This window comes from Gobius niger (assembly GCF_951799975.1).
Source record: "Gobius niger genome assembly, chromosome: 4".
NCBI classification, from domain to species: domain Eukaryota; kingdom Metazoa; phylum Chordata; class Actinopteri; order Gobiiformes; family Gobiidae; genus Gobius; species Gobius niger.
Genome location: NC_136855.1, coordinates 32,329,731 through 32,352,147, shown reverse-complemented (window position 1 = coordinate 32,352,147; position 22,417 = coordinate 32,329,731). Strand labels below are relative to the sequence as shown.

General features: G+C 42.0%; 1 protein-coding gene and 1 long non-coding RNA gene across 2 annotated transcripts in view; one reads left to right on the top strand and one right to left on the bottom strand.

The window, feature by feature from the left end:
• The window catches only part of tshz3b (teashirt zinc finger homeobox 3b), a 56,442-nt gene extending 54,975 nt beyond the window's left edge, over positions 1-1,467 (bottom strand). Inside the window, exon 1 of the mRNA XM_079554671.1 lies at positions 83-1,467. The gene's annotated coding sequence lies outside the window, so the exon portion shown is untranslated. The remainder of the gene's footprint in view (positions 1-82) is intronic.
• LOC306961869 lies at positions 509-21,627 on the top strand. Its single transcript, XR_013792789.1, has 3 exons — positions 509-650; positions 762-819; positions 21,457-21,627. It is a non-coding gene; the product is annotated as an uncharacterized lncRNA (long non-coding RNA).
• The last annotated feature ends 790 nt before the right edge of the window (positions 21,628-22,417 follow it).

The following is a 22,417-nucleotide window of genomic DNA, read 5'->3' as shown; positions in this document are numbered from 1 at the left end:
ACACGTTACACGATAAATCTGCACTATTTTGGACACGCACAGTTTGTCACGAACGCATCGCGGAGGTATTCGCTTTACTTACTTTTTCTCCATACGCCTCTGAATGCACACGCGACTTAAAGCAACGGTGTGTACAGGAGCGCAGCCTTAGAATCCATTCAGAAATGAAGCTGTTTGCTTGTTGGTGGAGGAAACCAGAAGAAAAATGAGGAGGTGACAGTCAGGAGTGGTCGCTTTACACGCGCTGCCCCCTGCGCGTCTTGCGCGGTGTAGTTTTGACTGCTGTTTTGTCCAACACACATCCACTCTAGGGGGCAAGTCACTCAGTCACTCTTGAGGTTAAGTGAGCGTGCGTGTGCGCGTGTGTGAATCGATGAGATGCGCGCTTGATTGGGTCTCCCTTGTTGTAATAATGTACATGAGGAAAAGGAGGAGGTGGTGGAGGAGGGACGGGCTCAGGCATGCCGCATGGCTCAAGCGCAACGAGTTCGTCTAGCGACTATAGAGGCAAGCACTTTGTCGGTCGCTGCTGGTACTTTTCAAGTCCCGTTTGCCGGGCGTAAAGGGGGCTACGTATTTCAACCAGTCACGCTCCTATGCCATTCACCACACCTCCTTAAAACTGATTCTTCTTCTATGTGTCTTTACAGGTAAGCTCCAAGCAACTGCGTAGAAGTTTCTGCGCCCGTCTCTTTTTCCCTTTTCCGTCAAGCATAAAAGTTTTTAGCCTTTTCTGGATCGTGTTCTCCTTTGTTTTGTAGGCGTTCCTCAAAGAAACGGGCAAAGGACAGAAGACCGCTGAAGACGAGGGCAGTGAGGGTAAGTTGCCTGAAGGCTGTCTTTCTCTCCTCTCTGCTCTTGTGCCAGATGTGCTACCTCCGCTGCCACTGCCGCTGCTGCCGCCTGCCTGCTGCTACGGTGCCTCGTCTCTCGCGCCCGTCAACACAGAAGGCGCTCCTTCCGTCGTCCCCGATCCGCCTGGGGAATCAGATCTCCCCCGCGTGTGTCTTAAAGCCCGCGAGTGCGTCCGCTGCGTCCTCGAGGTCCTTCTCCCCGCAGATCGACGGTGTTTTCGTCCTAATCTCGTCGCCGAAATGTGTGCGCCGCTCCAGCACTGCGTGCCGTTAGATCCGCCCAAGCATCTGTCCGTCTTTCCATTGGCGCATCCATCAGTGTCACACACACATACTCGCGCGCGCACACACATTCCTTGCCTTACTACAATACCCCTCCCACCCGACAGTGTACACTCAAACATCACGCACACGCACGCGGACACACCGAGGTGCACGCACGCGCCGGCGGGCAATGGAGAGCTCTCCTCTCCGTGTGACTGACACAGTACGCGCTGTGAGAAGCCCGTCAGCGAGCTCCTGGCGCTGGCTTTGATACATCCAGCAGCTGTTTGATCCGCACCGAGACAGTTTGCTCTCCAAATAAAGCAGTGGCACCAGTAGGTAAAGTGGTTACAAAAGCTCTAACTTTCATTTAAACCTTTAAAGCATTTTGGCTGGATATTCCTTCTTAAAAAGCAAATTATTCAGTCGATGAGTTGAAATACTTCTGAATCTTTCTTTCTCTTTCTCTTCAGTTTGTTTTCATAATGATCTGGAGATTCAGTATTGGAGATGAACATTGCTTCAGAAATATCTGCTTATATTGCTTGGAAACCGGGTGACATATTCTTAAACTTATTTTAATATTACTAACGGTGTACAACTTGAAGTTAATACATATTCTCCGCTTGTTTTCTGTTTTTTTTTTCACACCTGAATGATCAACAAACGTTTAAAATGATCTAATGTTTTTATTATTTTTGAGCAAATATGCAGTCCTCCTGATGTGCCTAATGCATAGTTTATTCATTCATTTGTTTTATAGCCTGAGTGAAACAGACTCCCGAGTTGAAATGGGAGACGCGGTGCATCCCGTGCGCATCGGGGGCATGGTCCATGTGATTTATGGAGCTCTGTGCTGAAGTGGCTTTGGTCACAAACTTCTACCTGCAACAAACGAGTTGCCGGCAGTTTCTTTCCAATCATATTGCACTTCTTCTTCTTCTTTTTTTTATGTAAATGAAAGCTTTGCTAGACTCTCCGCACGCCAATTCTAATAGTTCCCTGCGGTCTGTGCGCGCGCCACAGTGAACATGACAAAGCTAGACTGTTTTCCGCTTCAGGACGTTTCGGTTCTTAAGTTTATGAGCTCCGTCTGTGATGTAAGTTTATTTATTTGCACACTTCTAATAACTTGATAACGCATGATGTTAGCGGGACGATATTGTGACTGGCTGTACAGGCGGTTGCTTTTTTACTGACATAACAAAAATAAAATTGCTTAACAAATATTGCATTAATACCAAGCAGGTCCTAGTGCTTTTTGTTTGTTTGTGGCAGGCGACAAAAAGGTGGAGAATGAGGAGAGGAAAACGCCAAATGCAAACTAACAACCTAAAAGCGCATAAAGCATTTCCTATTATATATGTTTGGATTACGCGTAGAGCTCCTTAAGATAACCAGGAAAAAGTACATCGGAAATATGAAAAGCAATTAAAAACAACAACAACAACAACAACGAAGCCACTGAGGATAGTTACAGTAACATTTGAGATCTGAAAAAGTTGAATAACAAATTCCAGTCCAGTTATTATTTCTTTTCACAAGAAGGACGAACATCTGGAGTTGACTTGGACATATTGGCTAAAACATGAACATTAAGGAAACTATCAGCTTACTGTTTCACGACGTATTTTCCTTTTCATGTTTGCTCTCGGACGTCAAAGTTTGATCCAGGTCAAACGACGACAAATACATCATCGTATAAGGCAAAACGGAACTTTAAATGAACCGTTAAATATTACGGCGTGATTGAGATTGGTTTTAAAAAAACGTCACATGGCTCACGCTTGACTTCCGCAAATTGTCCATTGTTTTGCGCCAGGCTAATGGCGCACACAATAAATAAACACTGGGGTTTTGCATGTGTTTTAGAGTTTTACGCAAAGTATCCATGGCAATCATTTATTCAAAAACAATGTCATATATTGCTGATCTGCCGTGGCGCGGAGTGGAAGTGCGCATTTGGCAATATGACAGGCACCTTTATGACTCGTGTCCAAGTTTATCACGATCATTTTGTAATTTGTAGATTGTAATTTTATGTAACTCACAAAACACGCGCACCTAATTGGACGTTTTTTTTTTATTTCCTAAGTGCGTGCGTAAAAAAAAAGGAAAAAAAGTTATTGTCGAACCCGAGCGCTGTAATACTGCCCCGTGTGTTACTGTATGTGTGCCTGTGTGAGGCAATAGAGGAGCAGGAGAGGAGAGAGCGACTCGGGACCCATGCCTCGTGCCGCCGCTTGGTCATTACGCACGGCTTCAGTGGTCTCTGCGCGAACGCACGGCACCTTTTTGGGGATAGGGCTGAGCCTAGTGTTTGATGCTGCTGTTTTGGGATGTGTGATGCATCAGAAAAGAGGGGAAATGAATCATTATCATTTTTAAATAGAAGATGTATTTGAGATGTGTGTATGTGTTTGGTTATTCGGTGATGCTACGTGCACCTTTTGGGGGAAAAACAAAACAAAACTCCCTGTCCCTCTTTTGATTGCGCTGCACAGTTATATTTAGATATGTCTCCCCACCTTCCACTTATATAGATAATGTCCCACTTTTTTACCCAATGTTGCAAAGTTTAAATAAAGAATGACATTGTCTAACATCCCAACTCCTTGCGTAAAATGTGCATGCGCAATGTCGGGTGTCCTATCGTCCTGACAGAGAATATTTGTGGCCTATGCTGCTGTGCGCGCTTTGGGGGCTCAAACAGCGACTGAAACGCCTCTTTTCTTTACAAATAAGTTTCGATTTCTCATGCCCGTCTCTTCGTCACCCACGTCGCGCAACTTGCTCCACTTTCCCTGCTTTCTGACGCGGTCATATACAGCGTCCAAACATTCAAAGCAAACTGTTTTCGTGCGTAAAAAAAAAAATCTCCACCGATTCCAAACAGTCGCCGTCTCTGTCCTAAAAGTGTTGCGCGCCCGAGTGCAACTACCGTGATTTATCTGTGCGTCCCGCCGGTCTACACACACACACACACACACACACACACACACACACATCTACACACACTCACACACACATACACACACACGCACACGGCCGCTGTTACTTTCCCATCTTTCCCTCTCCGTCTTCTCCTCCTCCTCCTCCTCCTTCTTCTTCTTCTTCTTCTCCCTCCTCGCGCATGGCGGTGATCACATTGGCGTGGAGAGGCGCACCGGTTTCACGGCATACTGGTTTCTAGTAGAGTGGATAAAGAGCCAGGGGGAGGGACAGGGCGCTGCGCAGCACTGGGACTGCTTCAGAGGAAGAGGGAGGGAAAAAAAAAAAATGTCTATACCCTGGACTCTTTGCTGTTATACCCCAAGTTTTGTTAGGATAGGCTCGAAGTGAGGCCGGATTAGTCAGATTTGTTTCCAGTGTGTGGATACTTCCGAAGCACAATTCAAGAAGAAAATGATGATTTTTCTAGTGAGTAAAAGAGTCACAAAATATGTTCTAAAACAAATTACTGACAGAAGCTAAAAATGACACACACACACACCGAAGTGAACAATGCAAATTTGACAACACTTTCACGAGGGCATAGATGTGAGAAAATTCCATTTAAGATTTTGTTTACATTTTTTTGGTCAATTTCCTCCTGGTTTGACATTTTTTGAGGTCGTTCATCTTAAATCTTGAGGGCAAAGAACATGTCAAAGAAGTTTTCACTTTTTGTGGTGCATCCATGTTTATTAGAAATGAGTGAGTGAGAGATGTTTGTAGCTTTAACTAAGTCTATGTCAGTAACTTTTGGGAAAAAAACAACATAAAAACACATCTCTGCTGTAAAACTATGACTATACTTCCCAGACATTGTCCAATCGAACTAATACATTGTCCATGAAGCTTAAACAAACCTCATAAAAAACACGCAACAAAGTGAAATAATATGTTTTTTTGTGAGTGAGTACGAGCTCCTTTTCATGTACTGAACTTGATATGCCAAAAATGCAGCTTTTGCCGTTTCAGTCCCTAATACACTGGCTCATTTCAGCACTGAAGTTGTCCTCGCAAATAGTTTATTTTCGTGAAGTTGATTAAAAAAAAAAGTGTATCAAAGGGCTTGATCTTGAATCCTAAACACATTTTTTAACAGATCTCATTTTCATTCTACAAACTGTGTACTTAACTCTTGACATCTCACAAAACACTCCTCCAAAACTCCCTCTTGTGTCACATTTTTTCTTCTTCTTCTTCTTATCATTATATTTTTTGGGTCTATAGAGCCCTGAGCGGTGCCTCTGGCTATCCCAGCCCGCACTGTTGGCTTTGCACCGCACCCTTTTACCGTTATTATTTATCATGAACATTCATCAGGCGCTTGAGTGACCTCCAAAAGTCATCTCCCTCGAAGAAAAAAAACAACGACGTCTGGCTTTTGCTAAAAAAAAAAAAAAAAAGAGAGAGAGAGAGAGAGGAAAAAAACATATTTGCATTGCCGGAAAGAAAAGAAAGAAGAAGAAGAAGAAAACAAAACAGGCCTCAAACAACCTCGCCAAAAAAGTTACAAACTCCCACCGAGTAAAAAAAAAAAAGCAAACGTATTGACAAGACGGGTTGAGAGAGATGGAGTGGATGCTGTCTTTCTTTCTGTGGCTCCCCTGTCCCCCCCCCCCCCCCCCCCCCCCCCCCCTTACACTGCCGGTCCATCCCCCCCCTCCCCTCCCTCCCTCAGCCCTCCCCTTTGCCTGGCTGTACGGCTGGTGCTGTGTGCGGAGCTAGCAGGGTTGAGAGGCCAAATGCTGACCAGCTCTCTTTCTTTTCTGTCTGCCGTTACTAGGTCACCACGCGCACAAACACGCACACACACACACACACACACGCTCACACACACACACACACACACACACACACACACACACACACACACGCACACACACTATCGTCTGCGCACCTCTCCTCGCGGTCAGCCGTGCCACTGGGGAGAGGGGTAATTTAAGCCCTCCTTGATGTAGCCTATTCATCACTGTCCCGTGCCCGACGCTTCAAAATTAAAGGCTGATCTACAAAGTTGGAGTGAAATGAGATAAAAATTGGCAGAGGGGGTCACGGCGGGCCAAATCTGGTCACACGATTTTTAAAACGTGGCGCTGGGGGGGAAAAGTTACCGTTTAGGTGTATGATAGAATTAAGCATGCAGTACTTTTTACTTTTAACCTATTTTGAGGTTAAAAAAAAATCATTTGTATAAGATGTAGATGCATTGTAAATGTTAATGGCCTGTCATCATTGAAGAAAGTGTATCACTATTATCCTTTACACTCCATGCTTTAGATCAGTTGTTCCCAAAGTGGGGGTCGCGAACACTGAGCTGAGGGTCCTAAGACCATTTCAAGATATTAAAAATACAAATATTGATAGTGTATCTAACATAATTCTTAACTGAAAATAGCATAGATTTGTGAATTGAGGTCAAATAAAGTATAATCAATCAATCAATCAATCAAAACTTTTTTCATAAAGAGTTTTTCAGACACAAGAGCATCACAAGTGCTTTACATTTTTAAAAAAGCACAAATAGAGTTAAATTACTATTATTGAGTGCATTTAAATGTATTATTAAATTAGTATTTTAATGTTTAAGATATATATGTGGCTTGTGACATGCCCTGGCTGTGGAGTTTGGCACCACTGTTCTAAGATCAACACATCGCAACTCTGATACAAACCATTTCTCACGCATGGGAAAAAATAATCTCTCAAGTATTTTCAAGCTAACGCAAATATAATTCTAACCCGAATAACTGTACATTCAAAGTATTGTTATCATATCACTCATTAGATTTAACAAAGTGGATCCCAGATTGTTTGCATGGTCATTCTGGGGGTCCCTGTCCTGGAAAGTTTGGGAGCTGCTTTAAATGGACAAACATGCATCAACATTAATATGAATGTAACAAAGGCATAATACATAAATGTATTATAGTCACTTATTCAAATTATAAGCTGTTCATATCAAAAGTTGACTTTGTCGTTATTATTTTACGAAGCTTATTAATACATTTAAAAACAAAGAACTGCTGACTAGCATGTAAACCAATGATCATTGTTTAGGACTTATGAATACTTTTTAACTTTGGTGTGAGTGTCAAAACAACATGGCCAGTCATTTAGTTCAGGCTAAATCTACAACTACGGTTGAAAACTAGCTTTATAGCTAAAACCGGCACATTTAAACCAATAACTCAATCAGTTTACAGAAATAAGTAAATAATTATATATTCTATATAATAAGTTCCATTGCCATGATGCTATTATGCTGTGATATCACCTGCATACCTTCCTTCAACACGGGGATGCCAAACAGGCGGCGTGCGGGCCACATTAGGACCTCCGGAGTTTTCATCCGGCCCCATCAACCAATATATTGCGCTGTAAGCATAAGAACTCAAAGTCCCATCAGCCCCTACATTGTTTAGATTGTCCTACTGTACATGTATGTCCGCTTTGGACTCCATACTCAAGACTTGTAATTGTACTGTATTTTCAATGAAATCACCAAACTGATTTGTTTTGTTGATACTGACAAAGCAATGCACACATAGAGTTAACTTACTATTATTCAGTGCATTTAAATGCATTCTTAAATTAATATTTTGATGTTTAAGATATATTTGTCTCAAGGCTCAAGATCAACACATCGCAGTTTTGATACAAACCATTTCTGACACATGGGAAAAATAATCTCTCAAGTATTTTCAAACTAACGCAAACATAATTCTAACCCGAACAACTTTACTAGTCTTAACTTTTTTAGTAACTACTTTTACTCGAGTGCAGTTTTTTGGGCACACACTCTTCTCAGCGACAGCAACTTTAACTCGCCACAACTTCTTCAAAAGACAGACCAAAACAGCCTCCAATATGAATGTGTTTGCTCTCTGCTTTGATGGCAAATAACACTGGCCCAATGTGATTAGGCAATCGGGTAATAAGACACCGTAAGCTACAACTGTGAAATGAGAAACATAAATGGAGAATGCATGATGGTGAATGATTGGTTTTCATTACGTTTTGACTAACAGCATCAAGTCCTTCCTGCATTATGCCATAATTCCATTAGATCACATCCTGCAAAACAATTTGAGAGAAATGCATCAGTTCGGGCCACAATTGTGAGAGAAATGTGGAATAAAGGGAGGGTTTTTTAATATTGCGCGTCATCTCACGTGCGCAAATTGATCTGAGGTTTTAAGGTTTGACAAATTGACCAGCGGTTTTTGCGCTCTTATGTATCCCAGGAGAAAAGCCTTATGTAAGAAACGCCATTGTTGTGTTTGCTCATTTGCCCATCCGGGAGAAAATGTTTTATTTCGAATGGTACAATAATCATGTCCACATTACAGCTCAGTGTCTTCTAAGTCTTTCTCTCTTTCCGTCTTTCTATTTGTTGTTTTTGTTCGGGACATCATTTCATTTTTCTTACATAATGCGAAGATGTAAGATGCGGAGAGGAAGTACAGGCAGGGATTGTTTTCCGTTTACATGGCTGCTTTAAAATGCAAACATATGTGGATGTAACATTATACACGAAGTTTCTGGAAGGATACTCATTAAGACTCCATCCATCCACAAAGCGCACTATAAAGCGATGTATTAACTCTACTACTGGAATAAAACAACAACAAAGAAAAGAAATGAATACGTTTCCCTGGAATTTATATAATTAGACGTTTTTAGCACATGGTAATGAGCAAGTGTTTGTTTGAACAAGCAAACTCTAAGCCTGTGTGGATACACTTATAGATTAATAGATTCATCTCTTAACCCACACCTGAACCGAGCACGTTTTCTCCTGTTTGGCTTTACCCAAATCTGAAAGCTTGTTAAAAAAAAAGCATCAAAATAGAAACAACAATAGAAATGCGACAAAGAAGCTACAAAAGAGTGACAAAGCGTGCCAGAAAAGCAACAATAATACAATGAAAAAAGTGAGTAAAGAGCAACAAATAAGTGATAGAAATATTCAGGAAGGGAGTGGCGCGTCTTCAAATCTTCCGAGTGATAAATTTTAATTTTTTGAAAAAATGTAGAGGGAGGCACATCAGTAGTTCATATATCCAGAAAGAAATACTCACATATTTCTTTATTTGGTTACCAAATATTGGTTACCAAATAAAGAAATGTGTGAGTATTTCTGTCTGGATATATGACAACATACAGTAGAGTCTACTCTATGTTGTAACCAAATAAAGAAATTTACAAAAGTAACAAAAACGAGACAAAAAAACAACGAAATTGCGACAAAAAAGTTATAATCAGTTTTCTTTCAAATGAGGCGTTGCACTGTCGAGAAGCTTTTAGATTTAGGTAAAGCAGAAAAGGAGAAATTGTGCTGGGTTAAAGGAGCTATACCTGATCGTACAAAAAACTGGGTCACTCAAATTTCAAATTGCTATTTTCTGGTCCAAACTCATCTCAAACTTTCCTAATGCATTTACAACATCAAAATCCGTCACAGGGACTGAGTTTAAACCAGGTTACACAACTTTCAGGGAGAAAAACTGTCACTTCACTGTAAAAAATGCCTACTAGTCTGACATTTTATGACTGTTGAAAAGGCTTTAAAACCAGTGTTTTTTTGGATAAATGTCTGCTTTTACCATATACTAGGGCAAAACATTTTTTTTTCCAATAACAGAAAATTAAAAAATCGAGGATAGCTCCTTTAAGGCGGGAGGTAAGAGGTTAAAGGCCCTATACCAGATATTTTTTTATTGCAAACAATGAAAGAGGAAGCCACTAAATTAAAATGTTATTTGTGATCCTAACTCATTCATAACTTTCCTAACATATCTGGAGCATCCACAGGGTTCATAGGGACATTTCACAACTTTTCAGGGTCACTTTCACAAAAATCCTAGAAAAATAGCCCGAAAGTTCATAAAACGGACACAAATGTTTTATCATTTGATCACGCCGTTTTCCCCTCAAACGTTTGAGTTCACAATATCCAAAAGGAAGACAAAATAAATTTCATTCCATTTCCAGAAGTGAAATATAGCTCCTTAAAGATAGCAGAGAATTTCTGAGAGGCCCAAATGCCCTTCTCTGTTTGAATATTTGATCCTTTTTGCCTTTGCAGAGCCGACGAAAATAATGGTGAAAGCCCAACGCTTTTTCCTACCCTTTATTAGCGAGTCACTGATAACCACTGATACCGTTAAGTACAATTACATTCAACCACATTCTAGGATGACCTTATTATGTAATATAGAACATTGAGGAATGAATGCAAAGACACAGATGCTTCCCCAAACACTGACAGCAAAAAGCGTATCCCGTTTCCCTTGCTCGATTCTGTTTATCCAACTCTATGTGTAAGCAAGGCGTAAAGCGATCATGTAAAACAAACCATAAGCTGTAAGGAAAGAGAGGGAGAAAAAAAAGTCACAGACAGTTATTTTTAGGCCGGGGAAAGGGGGGGGGGGGGGGGGGGGGGCGTTTCACGTCTCGAGTCTTGATTCCCGGGTCTGATGAGTTGCACTGTTTATCAGCGTACAGTGTGACGGCGCGCTGCTGGGTGACTCACTACTTCCTCCTCTCCACTTATGCTGCCCGTGCCTGCGAGCGTGCACGAGCCTGGGGGCGTGCACGTGAGCGAGCGTGCACGTGTGTGTGTGTACGTGCATGTGCGGAAACCACGCTGACAGCTGCACCTCATTACAGGCACTATTACTGATGAGGGCTGCTGGGGGAAATTCCTACTTCCACTGTGCAAAGCGCCTTGTTTACCGCACGCATACACACACCAGCGGGTACACACACACACACACACACACACAGCGCACACGCATTCATACGTATATACGGCAAACATCTGTAGCAAAGGAGGAGGAATCAAATCGGGACATTTGCTAAACATCGGGCCTTGAGTGAAAAATGAAGTCAGCGGAAGGAAGTTTAAGCCCGGAGTAAAGAGGTGCCATTCATTGCATCCTTCCTGTTGTGGGAGTGAGAGAGACATCCTTCACCTGGGCGTAAAGGTTGCATTTGTGTGGAGGACTATCATGGATTAGTCGTGGAATGTAATGTAATATAAGGACTTACAGTGTGTTCTCCTCAAAATGTTATGGGAACATTTACAAGTGCTGGTCCAATAAAATGGAATGTTTGCCCAATTTCTTCAACACACTCCACAGTTCTCTTTTATATCCTAGAGAGAAAACTACATTGGTCAGTATCTTAGTTTAATGTCAAAGTAAAATAAAAGTTTGAACTCACCCATGACTATGTTTATTATATGATGCTTTGTGTGCTAGCGAGCTGGAGATTTGATTCATTCAGAAATATTGAATTGTTTGGTATCCATGTGTAGCGAGAAAGGCGCCCGAGATGACGCTGTAATCCTAGTATGGTCATTTCCTTTCTGGGAGACAGCCGTGGACAAGGCCGCAGCTGTAGACGGGAGAAATACAGGTGAAACTCGGATAATGATGGCCATACCACCTCCGCTCTGCCCGAGCCTGTAAGACTTTGGAAGCTAAGCAGGGAAGGCCTGGTCAGTACTTGGATGGGAGACTGTTTGGGAAACACCAGGAAGCCTGGGCGAATGTAGTGAGTGAGTGGCTGGTGGTGGTCAGAGGGGCCAATGGCGCAGACTGGCAGCCTCGCTTCCGTCAGTCTGCCCCAGGGCAGCTGTGGCTACAATAGTAGCTTACCACCACCAAGTATGGAATGAATGAATAATGCAATATAAAGCATCTTTGAGTGTCCAGAAAAGTGCTCTAAAAAAAACGATGCATTAAAATTAGAATATCGTTAAAAAGTGCATTCATTCCTGTTGTTCAAGTTTCAAGTTCAATTGTGAAACTAATATATGATGGACTCATTACATGTTGTTTAATAATAATAATGTGTATTATTATGGCTCACAGCTTGTAAAAGCCCCAAATTAAAAATCTCATAAACTTATAATAATATTTTGAAAATGGACTGTAAGTAATTATCTAAATTATAACAAATAAAGGCTTGACATGTGTCAGTTTGCATTTAATAAGTCTATATCCTTTATAAGTTTCACATTTTAAGTTCAAATACTGAAATAAATTAACTTTCGACCACCAAACTTTTACGGCCTGTTTTCTCAAAATTAGGTGATCTTTACACTCAACAACTTCTTCACTTCAGTCGCTCCACTTCAAATTTTTCAGTCTTGTACTTAATAATATGGTAAATGCATTTTTCAGAGGAATGTTTCAATATCTAATTCCAAGCCTGATTTATTGAGGCAAAAGTTTAAATTTTGCTGATTTTTCACTAATCTTATCTCATTAAAAATATATAGGCAATGAAAAATATATTTGTAGCTAATATATCAATGAAATAAAACCAAGATTTTCTTCCTGAAAATTTAGGCACGTGTGGCCATGTTGCATAAAATTTCGTATCTATATACAAAAACATAAAATGACAGAAAACTTCAGTCAATAACAACAAAATCTCAATTCACCAAATGTATTTTATTATTATTTCTAACTTCTGTGTATTATCTGCTCGTATAATTTGCTCCAAACACATTCAGTATTTTGATAAGTTCTTCCCCCGCGCTCACACTCGTGCATACGGAGCAAAAGGTTAGGGATGAGATGTGGAGTCCAAAGCCGTACGTTGGCGAGCAGCAGCGTCACAGAATGCTTTAGCACAGTGTCCGGTGACGGTAATGAGAGGGCGCTGAGCCAGACACACATGTGCTACAGTCATTAAGGCCGCGCTGCACTCCATTACTGTAGCTCATCGGCTCCTGCCTCGCCAAAACACGGGCTGCTTCCCAACGTCAGGGGCGCGGACCACCGAGGGAGCTCCCAGGAGGAGGCTTAGCCCGTATTTTTGGGTCTCGTTAGATCCCAGTGCCACGGCTGGATTGGGTTTGTCTGAGCCGTTCTCGTGTAGCCTGCATACACCTTTCTTCTTATTTGTTTCAAATACGTGTTTGAAAGATGAGAAACTTTTCACAAACCAGGATTTATAAATATCATTATTTTGCTACACAGAAAATCATTTTAGTTAAAGAGATAACTTACTACCACAGACTTCAAATCAATATTAACTTTCTGATTAGTTAAGTAAGTTTTAGTAGTAGTAGTTTAACTTCTTAACCCCCGCCGCAACTGAGCTTCACCCAAATCCATAAGATCACAGCCTATAGGCCAGTGTAGTGACTCATTTGAAAGCTAAGACCTACAAAAGTCATTCCTTGCGTTGTTGCCGCATTATCATCACTTTTTTGACAATTTATCTTTCGCTTTTCAACTTTTCTTTGTCACTTTTTCATCATTCATTCTCATCCATGTTTTTGTCTAATTTCTGTTGCCATTTTAGCTTTTAGATTTGGGGAATGCCAAACTGGTGAAGATGTACTCGGTTCAGGTGGGGGTTAGGAGGACAATGTGCTTCTCAACCCAAAAAAATCTCCTGAAGCGAACATTATGCACAATTATGGCTTTAAAATCTGCTTTTTTTGGCACTTCATGAGCTACATATTTATTTTTCTTTGACCTTGTATGGAGAGATAACTTTATTGCTCCGGGCCTTGTTGCTTTGCTTCTCAAAGCTTTGCTTGGAGCACCCCAGGCTGGGAACAGGGAGAAGTCTCAATTTTACCCAACGGCATGCTCACAATTCTATGGCGCAATGATAAGTGCTCGGATGTTTTATCAGTTTTAGAAATGTAGACTCGGATTCTACATATGACGCAGCACTAGAGAATCCAGATCCAATTTAGTCAGAATCAGAATTTTATTTATTTCAATTGTTAGTGAACAGGTTCTAGGACTAGGATTTTTTTTTTACGGTTCAATCGTGCAACATGAAGCATAAAACATATAACTTAGATAAATAATGAACTATAAAAACTTAAAAAGTCTACTATACTGCAGCCCTTTGAGGAGCAAAAATTCCTGAGCATGTAAAAAAAAAGTAAGTCTCTAGCCCATTCCTGTGTCCAGTTATGGATTTTTAAAGCAATAACCAATTTGCTCACTCCAGCCACTAGGGGGCAGCATAAATTTAAAAATGGAAAGCATTCCACACGTGTCCAGCAGAGGGCACTGACATCAGAGATCAGGATATAAACAGCATATTATAGCCACGTGGTAAATGGTCAGTATGCCCCAGGGCGGCTATGGCTGCAATAATAACATACTGCCATGTGGAGTGAATGAATAATGACTTTATGTAGCACTTTGAGAAACATGTGACACAAGCTGATGAAGCACAATAAGTGTAAGCCGTTATTTATGAGGCCACAGTCCTTTACAATATGTGCGGCCCTCGACCCGCCATGGGGGCTGAATTTCGGCCCTCGACCCAAACGACTTCGACACCCCTGGTCTATACAGACATGCATAAAGTGCCATAACCAAAGTAACCACGATTACTCAAAACCAGCATAAGAAATCAAGTGAAAAACTACACTTGCAGTTCTCCAGCCTGACCACCGGGCGACACACATCCTAACTCGAGAACGAAAAAAAAAAAAATATCTCATGACAATCCAAATTACCAATTCACTTTCAGCCATTTCCCTTTTTAACTTGAAACAACACAGACCGATCCTCATGGTTTACGCTTGTATCCACACGTGCCGACAGCGCTCGTAATTCCCGCTGATATCTGAAGGACTTGAAAATGCGTAAATATGAAGTTATGACTTGTGAACACACACACACACACACACTCAAACGCTCTTACAAAGGCTTTCTAACCTAATAATGCCAGAGAGAGATGGTCCACTCCACGCTGTGATGTATCTGTGTATTAATCAGCCCCGCTAAATGGGAACAGCCTGTTTTTATTAATTACGTTCACCGCGCGGATGATAGGCCTCTCCAAGCCATCCTGCCTCATTTGAATACACCAATCACCGCTCTGACAAAGGCGGGACAACACAGAGGGAAACAGTAAAAAGGGAATAAAAAATGGCGGTTTCGAAGGGAGGAAAGATAATGACCGGCGAAAGAATCATTTCTCGTCAAACGTGTTTATACTGAAATTTGTACTTCAGATGAATCCCGCTTTGATCAAGGCTAAACAATGGAGAATGTAACTGCAGCGAAGCACGGACGCCAAGGTTTTCAATCGTCATCTGCACTGGGTTGTTTTAGACTTGAACCGCCCTTCAGGGTTGCTGGAGGGTAGCTGTACGCGGGACAGTCGCGGTGCAGGCCCCGTCTGTAAACTCTAGGCAAGGCAAGTTTATTTGTGGAGCACAATTCATACACAAGGCAATTCAAAGTGCTTCACAGCTGCATGAAATTACAGGAAAACAAATAAAATCAATAAAACATCAACATAAAAATCAATCAATTACAGTCAAAGGCAAGAGTGCAGATGAAATACTTTCAGTTGTTTTTATGCACGGGTAAAAAGAACTGTTTTCAGTCTGGATTTGAGCATTGTCAGAGTTGAGGCCTTTCTCACATCCTAATGAAGACTGTTCCAAATATTAGCTGCTTTGCAACTTTTTCGATTGCAATAGAAACCCACCCTCGTCAATGTGGTGTAAGTCCAATGGCCGCTGCTCTGCTTTGTGACGACGACACTAGGGGCCGCTCCTGCTGTAGTACCTCCATAGCCGCTAGTCTCCCTTTGGAAAGCATCGCACTTTAGACACATAAAAAACAACTGGTTTCTAATTTTCCTAAACTTTCTACAGTTAGATAGTCCTCCTGTGATAACGCTGAGTTAGTTACAATTAAAGAAACCAGGCTGGTTTTCGTAAGAACATTTTTTAGAAATCTCGAATACTAATGAGGGCCGGACTGTTAGCATTGTAGATGCGCGGCTATGACCGAACTACACGTCACACAAGGGTCGAGTCTACAGTGAAGATCCCGCCCATATGCCCTTTTTAGGAACATGCTTCGTCAGAGCTGGGGAGGAGGAGTCTGTAAATCCGCCATGATTTTGTGGTCGTTGTGGTAAACGGGGAGGAGTGAGAAATGACGTAAGTCCAGGGTGTTTTCAGAATTCTGTAGCCTGTTTTCTCCAGATTTCATCCTCGTAGCAGTGAGCATTAGCCAACAAACATGACAATGCAAAGTAAGAAAGATGCAACGGTTTTGGCCTTCGTCAACCGATTGACTATATTTAATCCTTGCTGAGTGCATCGAGTTCTTGGCTTTTATGGTATTTTACAATTACCATGTAAACGTGGATCCAAAATGGAACAGTGTTAGAAAGAAAGTGGTATTCACAACTAAAATGAAAGACGTAAATCACTTTTTATTTATAGTGTCTTGATTAAAGATATTAATGCTGACATCTAGGCTATATATTAACGAGATTGTTGATAATTAGATATATCCATCGCCATTATAAAAAGAGGTGGTAACTTGCTTGTAGAAAGCTTCCTTGACCTCGCCTTCATAAACATACACTTCACTGATTCTTTTTAGCCACATCCAAAATCCGAGGGCAAATATAAACCCATACAAATTAACGTTATTTTGGCCTAATTTCAAGCTTCTTTAGAGGTACCAATTCATCTTTTCTCTGTTTACCTTACCACGTGCGTATTGTCCGTGCTCCCCAAGTTCACCTTTACCCGCGCACCTGCCCGCGTGGACATGGACAGGGAGACAGATGGGCTCAGTAGTGGCACAAAGAGTACGGAGACAGTGCTGGAGGTAGAGGCAAAACGAGCGCACATTTGTCCTCTGTGACACTGCTGATGCTGGCCGTGTTATGAGAAGGCCTATAGTGCCGCAACTGGTCCTTCATAGAGGCATGACACAAACCGATGATCACGCCAAGGTTTCGCAGAATGGTCTCCTTGGAAGGAAACACTGTACTGTATGCAAAACCAACTTGCTGGACCTCAAAACCTAGGCCATTGTATGTATGAGCAGAGGAGGTGCATAAACAGGGGGCCTCCCATCCACAAGGGGGCCCCAAATGTTTGTGTCATAAAACATCAAGTTAAGTTATTATGAGGATTTCGGGATGTTCAAAATGTCTTCGACTCCATCCCTTTTTGTCCCAACAGTTTAATAGACTATGGCAGGGGTGGGCAAGTTTTCTTGGTGTTGGGACGATTTTCTTCATTGTCAATAGACCGAGGGCCGAACCCCCCGATTGTTGCCCAAAGTAAAGCATCACTTTGAATAAATGCCAGTTGTACGTCATACATGACTTAAGTGGGTGTTCTGCAAAGAAATTTAAGGGAATTGACTGTGTGTTTCACTTTTTTTTTAGTACTTTAACCTCTTAACCTTAGCCTTAACCGAGCGCATTTCCTCCAGTTTGGTTTCACCCAAAGTTTATAGGCCAGGCAAATATGAAAGCTAATAATTGAACATAACTTTTTTGTTGCATTGCTGCAGCGATTTTCACATTTTTGTCATGTTTTCCTAGTTTTTTGTTGTTGTTTTTGTTGTCTTGGTTTTGCCACATGTTCGTCACGTTTTTGTCGCTCTTTTGTTGCTTTTTGTCACTTTTTCGTGGCTTTTTTTGTTGCATTTTGTCAATTTTTTACTGCCTCTACATCCTTGTTTTTGATGCTATATTTAGTTTTTTTTTCAAGCTGTTAGATTTGATTAAAGCCAAACTGGAGAAATGTGCTCAGTTCAGGTGGGGGTTAAGAGGTTAACAGGCCTTCGATCTCTGATTTGTGTACAGTTATGTCTCAAAATCATCTTGAGGGCCAGAGCCTCTCTGCTGGAGGGCCGGATTTGGCCCGCAGGCCTGACATTGCCTACCCCTGGACTATGGCACATTCGATCTTGATGTGAGGGTTTAGGGATTATCCACTTAAGTTTGGCCTTGGGTGCTGTGTCATTATTGTGCAGATAAAAACAAAAGCATATAGCGCAGAGTATTTGAGTATACCCCTTGTTACGGCACATCAATCGACATGCCCTGAACTCGGCCTGACCTCTGCCTGATCTGTACATTTGTTTACATCTGTTCACAAACATGACCAAATTCCATACGTCTACAAGGAGCGGTGGCCTTATCCCCCCCGTTACCAAATAGCGGTCAGGTGCCCTTGGGCCTCGCACAGACGCTAGCCAACGTGACGTCTCCAACAGTTCCTCGTCTGCCCCACGCCTTTTCAGATCACCCCACGCGGCTTCATGCGAGGGAGAGGGAGGGGTGGGGGGAGTCTTAAAACATCTCCCCCACCCCGAGGGAGCCAGCCAAACAGGGGTCAACGTGTTCAGATCATCTCCCAAGTAGCTTTAGGATACGTAGTGACAAGGCACAAGGTTATTTAGTAGCGTGATTTTTGCAATGTCTCCCTCGCACCTCAAATGCTGAGATGTGGATTTTCGTCTGAGTGATGGCTGTGGAAATTCGAGGCAGCATCTTCTGACAGTAAACAGATGCTGACCAGCAGATCAAGAGCGCGACTAAGGGCTAGGAGGGGTTAGCTTTGTCAAAATAGCTTCCTCATATCTCGGCGGAAGGGGAGTTTGCGACGGCTTTCCCTCTGAAGTGTCAACCTTCCCATGAGAGGATCAGCGGCTAAGCCGGGGGGACTCAGGGGCTCACTGGCGAGTCCGTGTGGTGCAAGTGTGTGTGCATGTGTGTGTGTGGTGCAGTTTATGCTACATCAACTTCTTAAAGCGTTTAACCGTGTTACAATGTTCTTCACTCATCAAAACATATCTGGAGTTGTATTCCGTATCGTTTATGTTAGTAGAGTAATCCAGCCTATTCTTCCCCCTCTCAAAAGACTGTTTCACCTGCTGATGTCATGAGGCGGTGCTCTCCCTCAGTATCTACCTGATCTTTCAATTTGAAGTGCTCAATTTTCCATCTCTACAAAGCATGTCTTGCAAATTTCTTAGAGCTTTTTTTACAGTGTGGGTATCATTTTTACACATATTTGGTAGCAATTTCAAACATCTTGATCACTGTCTCACATTTCGCCTGTGAAAAAAAATGCAATATTGATCTATAACGGCTTCATTCAAAGTTTCCCTTGGCCTGTCTTCTGTTTTAACATGACCTGTGTCCTTCTGAGACCCATCTTCTCTCACTCTCGCTGCCAAAAGAAACCTTTATGCCATCCACGGATGTAGCTACTGTCGGACATCAGCTTCCAATGGCTCCAATAACTGCCACAGAAGATTCAAAGATTTCTCAGCTCCAAGTATTTTTCAGACTAGGCATAACAACATTCCAGTTTGGTAAAAAAAAATCTCTAAAACAGTCAATTAGTTTATCTGTTACCGAGGGAGACGGCAAACCCATTGGCCAAAAACGCCGTCCCACGGGGCTTAATCTCAAAAGAAGCATCCGAGCAAAGTGAAGGGTATGCTATATTTAATACAAGGTGCAAGGGAGAGAGGGGTGGTGTGGGGGGTGGAGGGTGGAGCCCGCTCGTCCTGGGGGGAAAGAGCAGAGTGGAAAGGTCAAACACACATGCGGGGGGTCACTGAGCAGCCCGGCAAGTGGAACAAAACAGATCACACAGGCTCTAGCACGTGTTATTGTGGCCAAGAGTCAAGCAAATAAAGGGAGACTTAAGAGAGGGAGGCAAACGTGCAGAAAGGGTTAAGGAGAAAAGGTGGAAATCCCATTTTAATTGCTACATGTGGAAATAATGAGTCTCAGGATTAAGGTTCAGGTTAATAGGTAAATATTGACCTATTAATAGTTCAATAGGTCAATATATAAGTGTTCCTAAATCATGCAAAAATAAACTCTTTGATCAAAAACATACCTGAAGTGGTGGTGTGTTTCAGTGGTCCTGCATACCCATGTGAACGCCAGTCCACACTCTGATATACAGTATGTCAAATCCAAACTTTCTCTGATCCTTCGTAGTTAAACGCTCTCCTTGTGCAGATTAGCATGTTAGCAGATTTCCAAAGCATAATTTGTGTTGCTGTATTATACTGTAAGGCAGGGGTGTCCAAACCTTTTTCATGGGGGGCCGCATACTGAAGCGTACACAGGGTGAAGGGCCATAGATCGGTGGTTAGTGCCGCAAAACCTTTGACTAGCAGAGGTTTAAATTGTGTCCCACACCTTTATTTATGCTCAAAACCTTCATGCCAGCTCTGTCTCACTGTAAAAGGTTAGTTGTTTGGTTAGAATTGTGTAGAATTATTACATTTCAAATAAAAAGGACTATCTCTGATGATGTGTCCCGATTCAGCAAGAAGGCAGAGGGCCACCAAAAATTGGTCCGAGGGCCGCATTTGGCCCCCGGGCCGCACTTTGGACACCCCTGCTGTAAGGTCATAAGAGGAAGAACACCAGCTGTGCCATAATAAGGACCTTTAAGTCTCTAACCAACACCTGAACCGAGGACGTTTTCTCCAGTTTGGCTTTACCCAGGTCTAAAAGCTTTAAAAAAAAACGCAAAAAAATAAAAAAGTGACACACAAAAAAACGGGACTAAAATGCAACAAAAAAGCAACAAAAACATGTCAAAAAAGCGAAAGAAAAAACACAAAAACGAGACAAAAAAGTGACCCAAAAAAATGAGAAAAGAGCAACAAAAACATGCCGGAAAAGCAACAAAAACATAATGATACGATAATTCGAAAACACAACCAAAATGCGGTGGCAGCGTGACAGAAAAGTTCCCATCAGTTTTCTCGACCTTAGCTTTCAAATGAGGCATCACGCTGTTGCTCCTCCAGTCGAGAAGCTTATAGATTTGGGTAAAGCTGAGCTGGAGAGAATGCCCTGGGTTCACGCGGGGGTAAGAGGTCAACCCCTTAACTGCCACTTTAGGGTTAGGGTTAACGATTATTTACATCCAAATCTCAAAGCGTGTTAACCGGAGAGCTTACAGCCTTATTATGCCAGTGTGATGCCTAATTTGAAGGCCAAGACCTTCTAGTTTCTCAAAATATATGTGTGAGATCTGTGTGAGTGAAACTTACAACTTATGTTACATTTGCCGTTCTTAACCCTAATCATATTACTTACGTTCAATAATTATGGATAAGGGATTTACAAAAATTGCTTTGATCTGTTGTTATTAGCAGTAAAGTTACCTAAAAAGGAATGAATCTACGGTAATTCCAAAGTGTAAAAGTTCTTCCAAAGGTTATTTCAGCGATCCCAGTGCGACCACCCACCAAAATCTTTCCCTTCTCTTCATGCAAATGTAGCCAAAACCTCACAAACCTCCCTTCTCCCTGTTATAATGGCATTTCTCCTTTCCTCGTCGTCTCATGCCCTGGTGGCGTCTGGCCTTGCAGCGGTGGGCGGGGCTTGTCAGAGGGGCTCGGCTTCCTGACAACAGCGAGAGGAACATGTTAAAAGCCAAAGCGTGTTTTGTCGTCATGTTTTCCGGGTTACAATCTAAACTACAGCCGCTGATTGCTGTTCCGCGCTCACACTCTCAGCTCATCCCCTCTCCTCTGTTCCTCCGCAGGTGGAGATTTTGGAAGATTGCGCATTGGCGTCAGGAGGAGTGTCAGGAATGGGAAGTGTTTGAGAGTCGACATGGATATGAGCTTAGCGAAAGAGGGTAAGAGACAAAAAAATAATAATACAAGAGAGACAAAAAAATAATTATAAATTCAAGACAAATTGTCCAGTGGAAACCAGCAAACTTGTCCAAATTTCATACAATTTTGTCGGTGTACTATAGTTGAGTTCTTGTTCACTTTGAAATGTTTTAGTTTTTACATTGTAGTTATTTTGGACATTTTTCTTATGCCTGTGAATGATAGAATAGCATCAATTCCTGATTGTATGTTTGCTATTTCTTGGTCAAATGTCTAACAAGAATGAACATGTAAATTGCCTTTTCCGTGCACCTGTAATAAGCTCTAAGTCATACAGGAGTTTCCCATCATAAAAAAAAGGTTTTCAGGTAGTCATCTGTACAGGATTGTTTGGTTGAGTGTCTTGGAGAAATGCAGCCCTTAGAAAAGCTGGTATTCTGCGTTAGAATATTCTGCGTTGATTAGAGATCAATTAAAAACAGCTAAAACAAAATACCCAGTTTCACTTCCTGGTTATTCAAGCAAAACTAATTCGAAGCTCCTCCCACCTCCCTCGCCTTGCTCCTCTAGCTGTGCTTCACAGCAGTTTCAATATAAAAAAAATACAATTAAAAAAATGAAAAAGTCCTGGCGGCCCGTGTGGCTGTCGTGATTGAAGCTATGGCGAGTGTTGCTTTTACTCCGCGATGAAAGGAGTAAGCTTAGCAAGCGCTGGAGGGGTGAGGAAAGCATTTCCTGGACATACAGGACCTCAGGAGGAGGCTGCCAGATTTTAAAGATTACTCAAGGATGCGCGGGTGCCTCGAAATACAACTCCAGGTACGAAAACGAGCAAACATATACTCACATGGTAAAAATATCTAAGCAGTTGATTAAAGAGTGCAT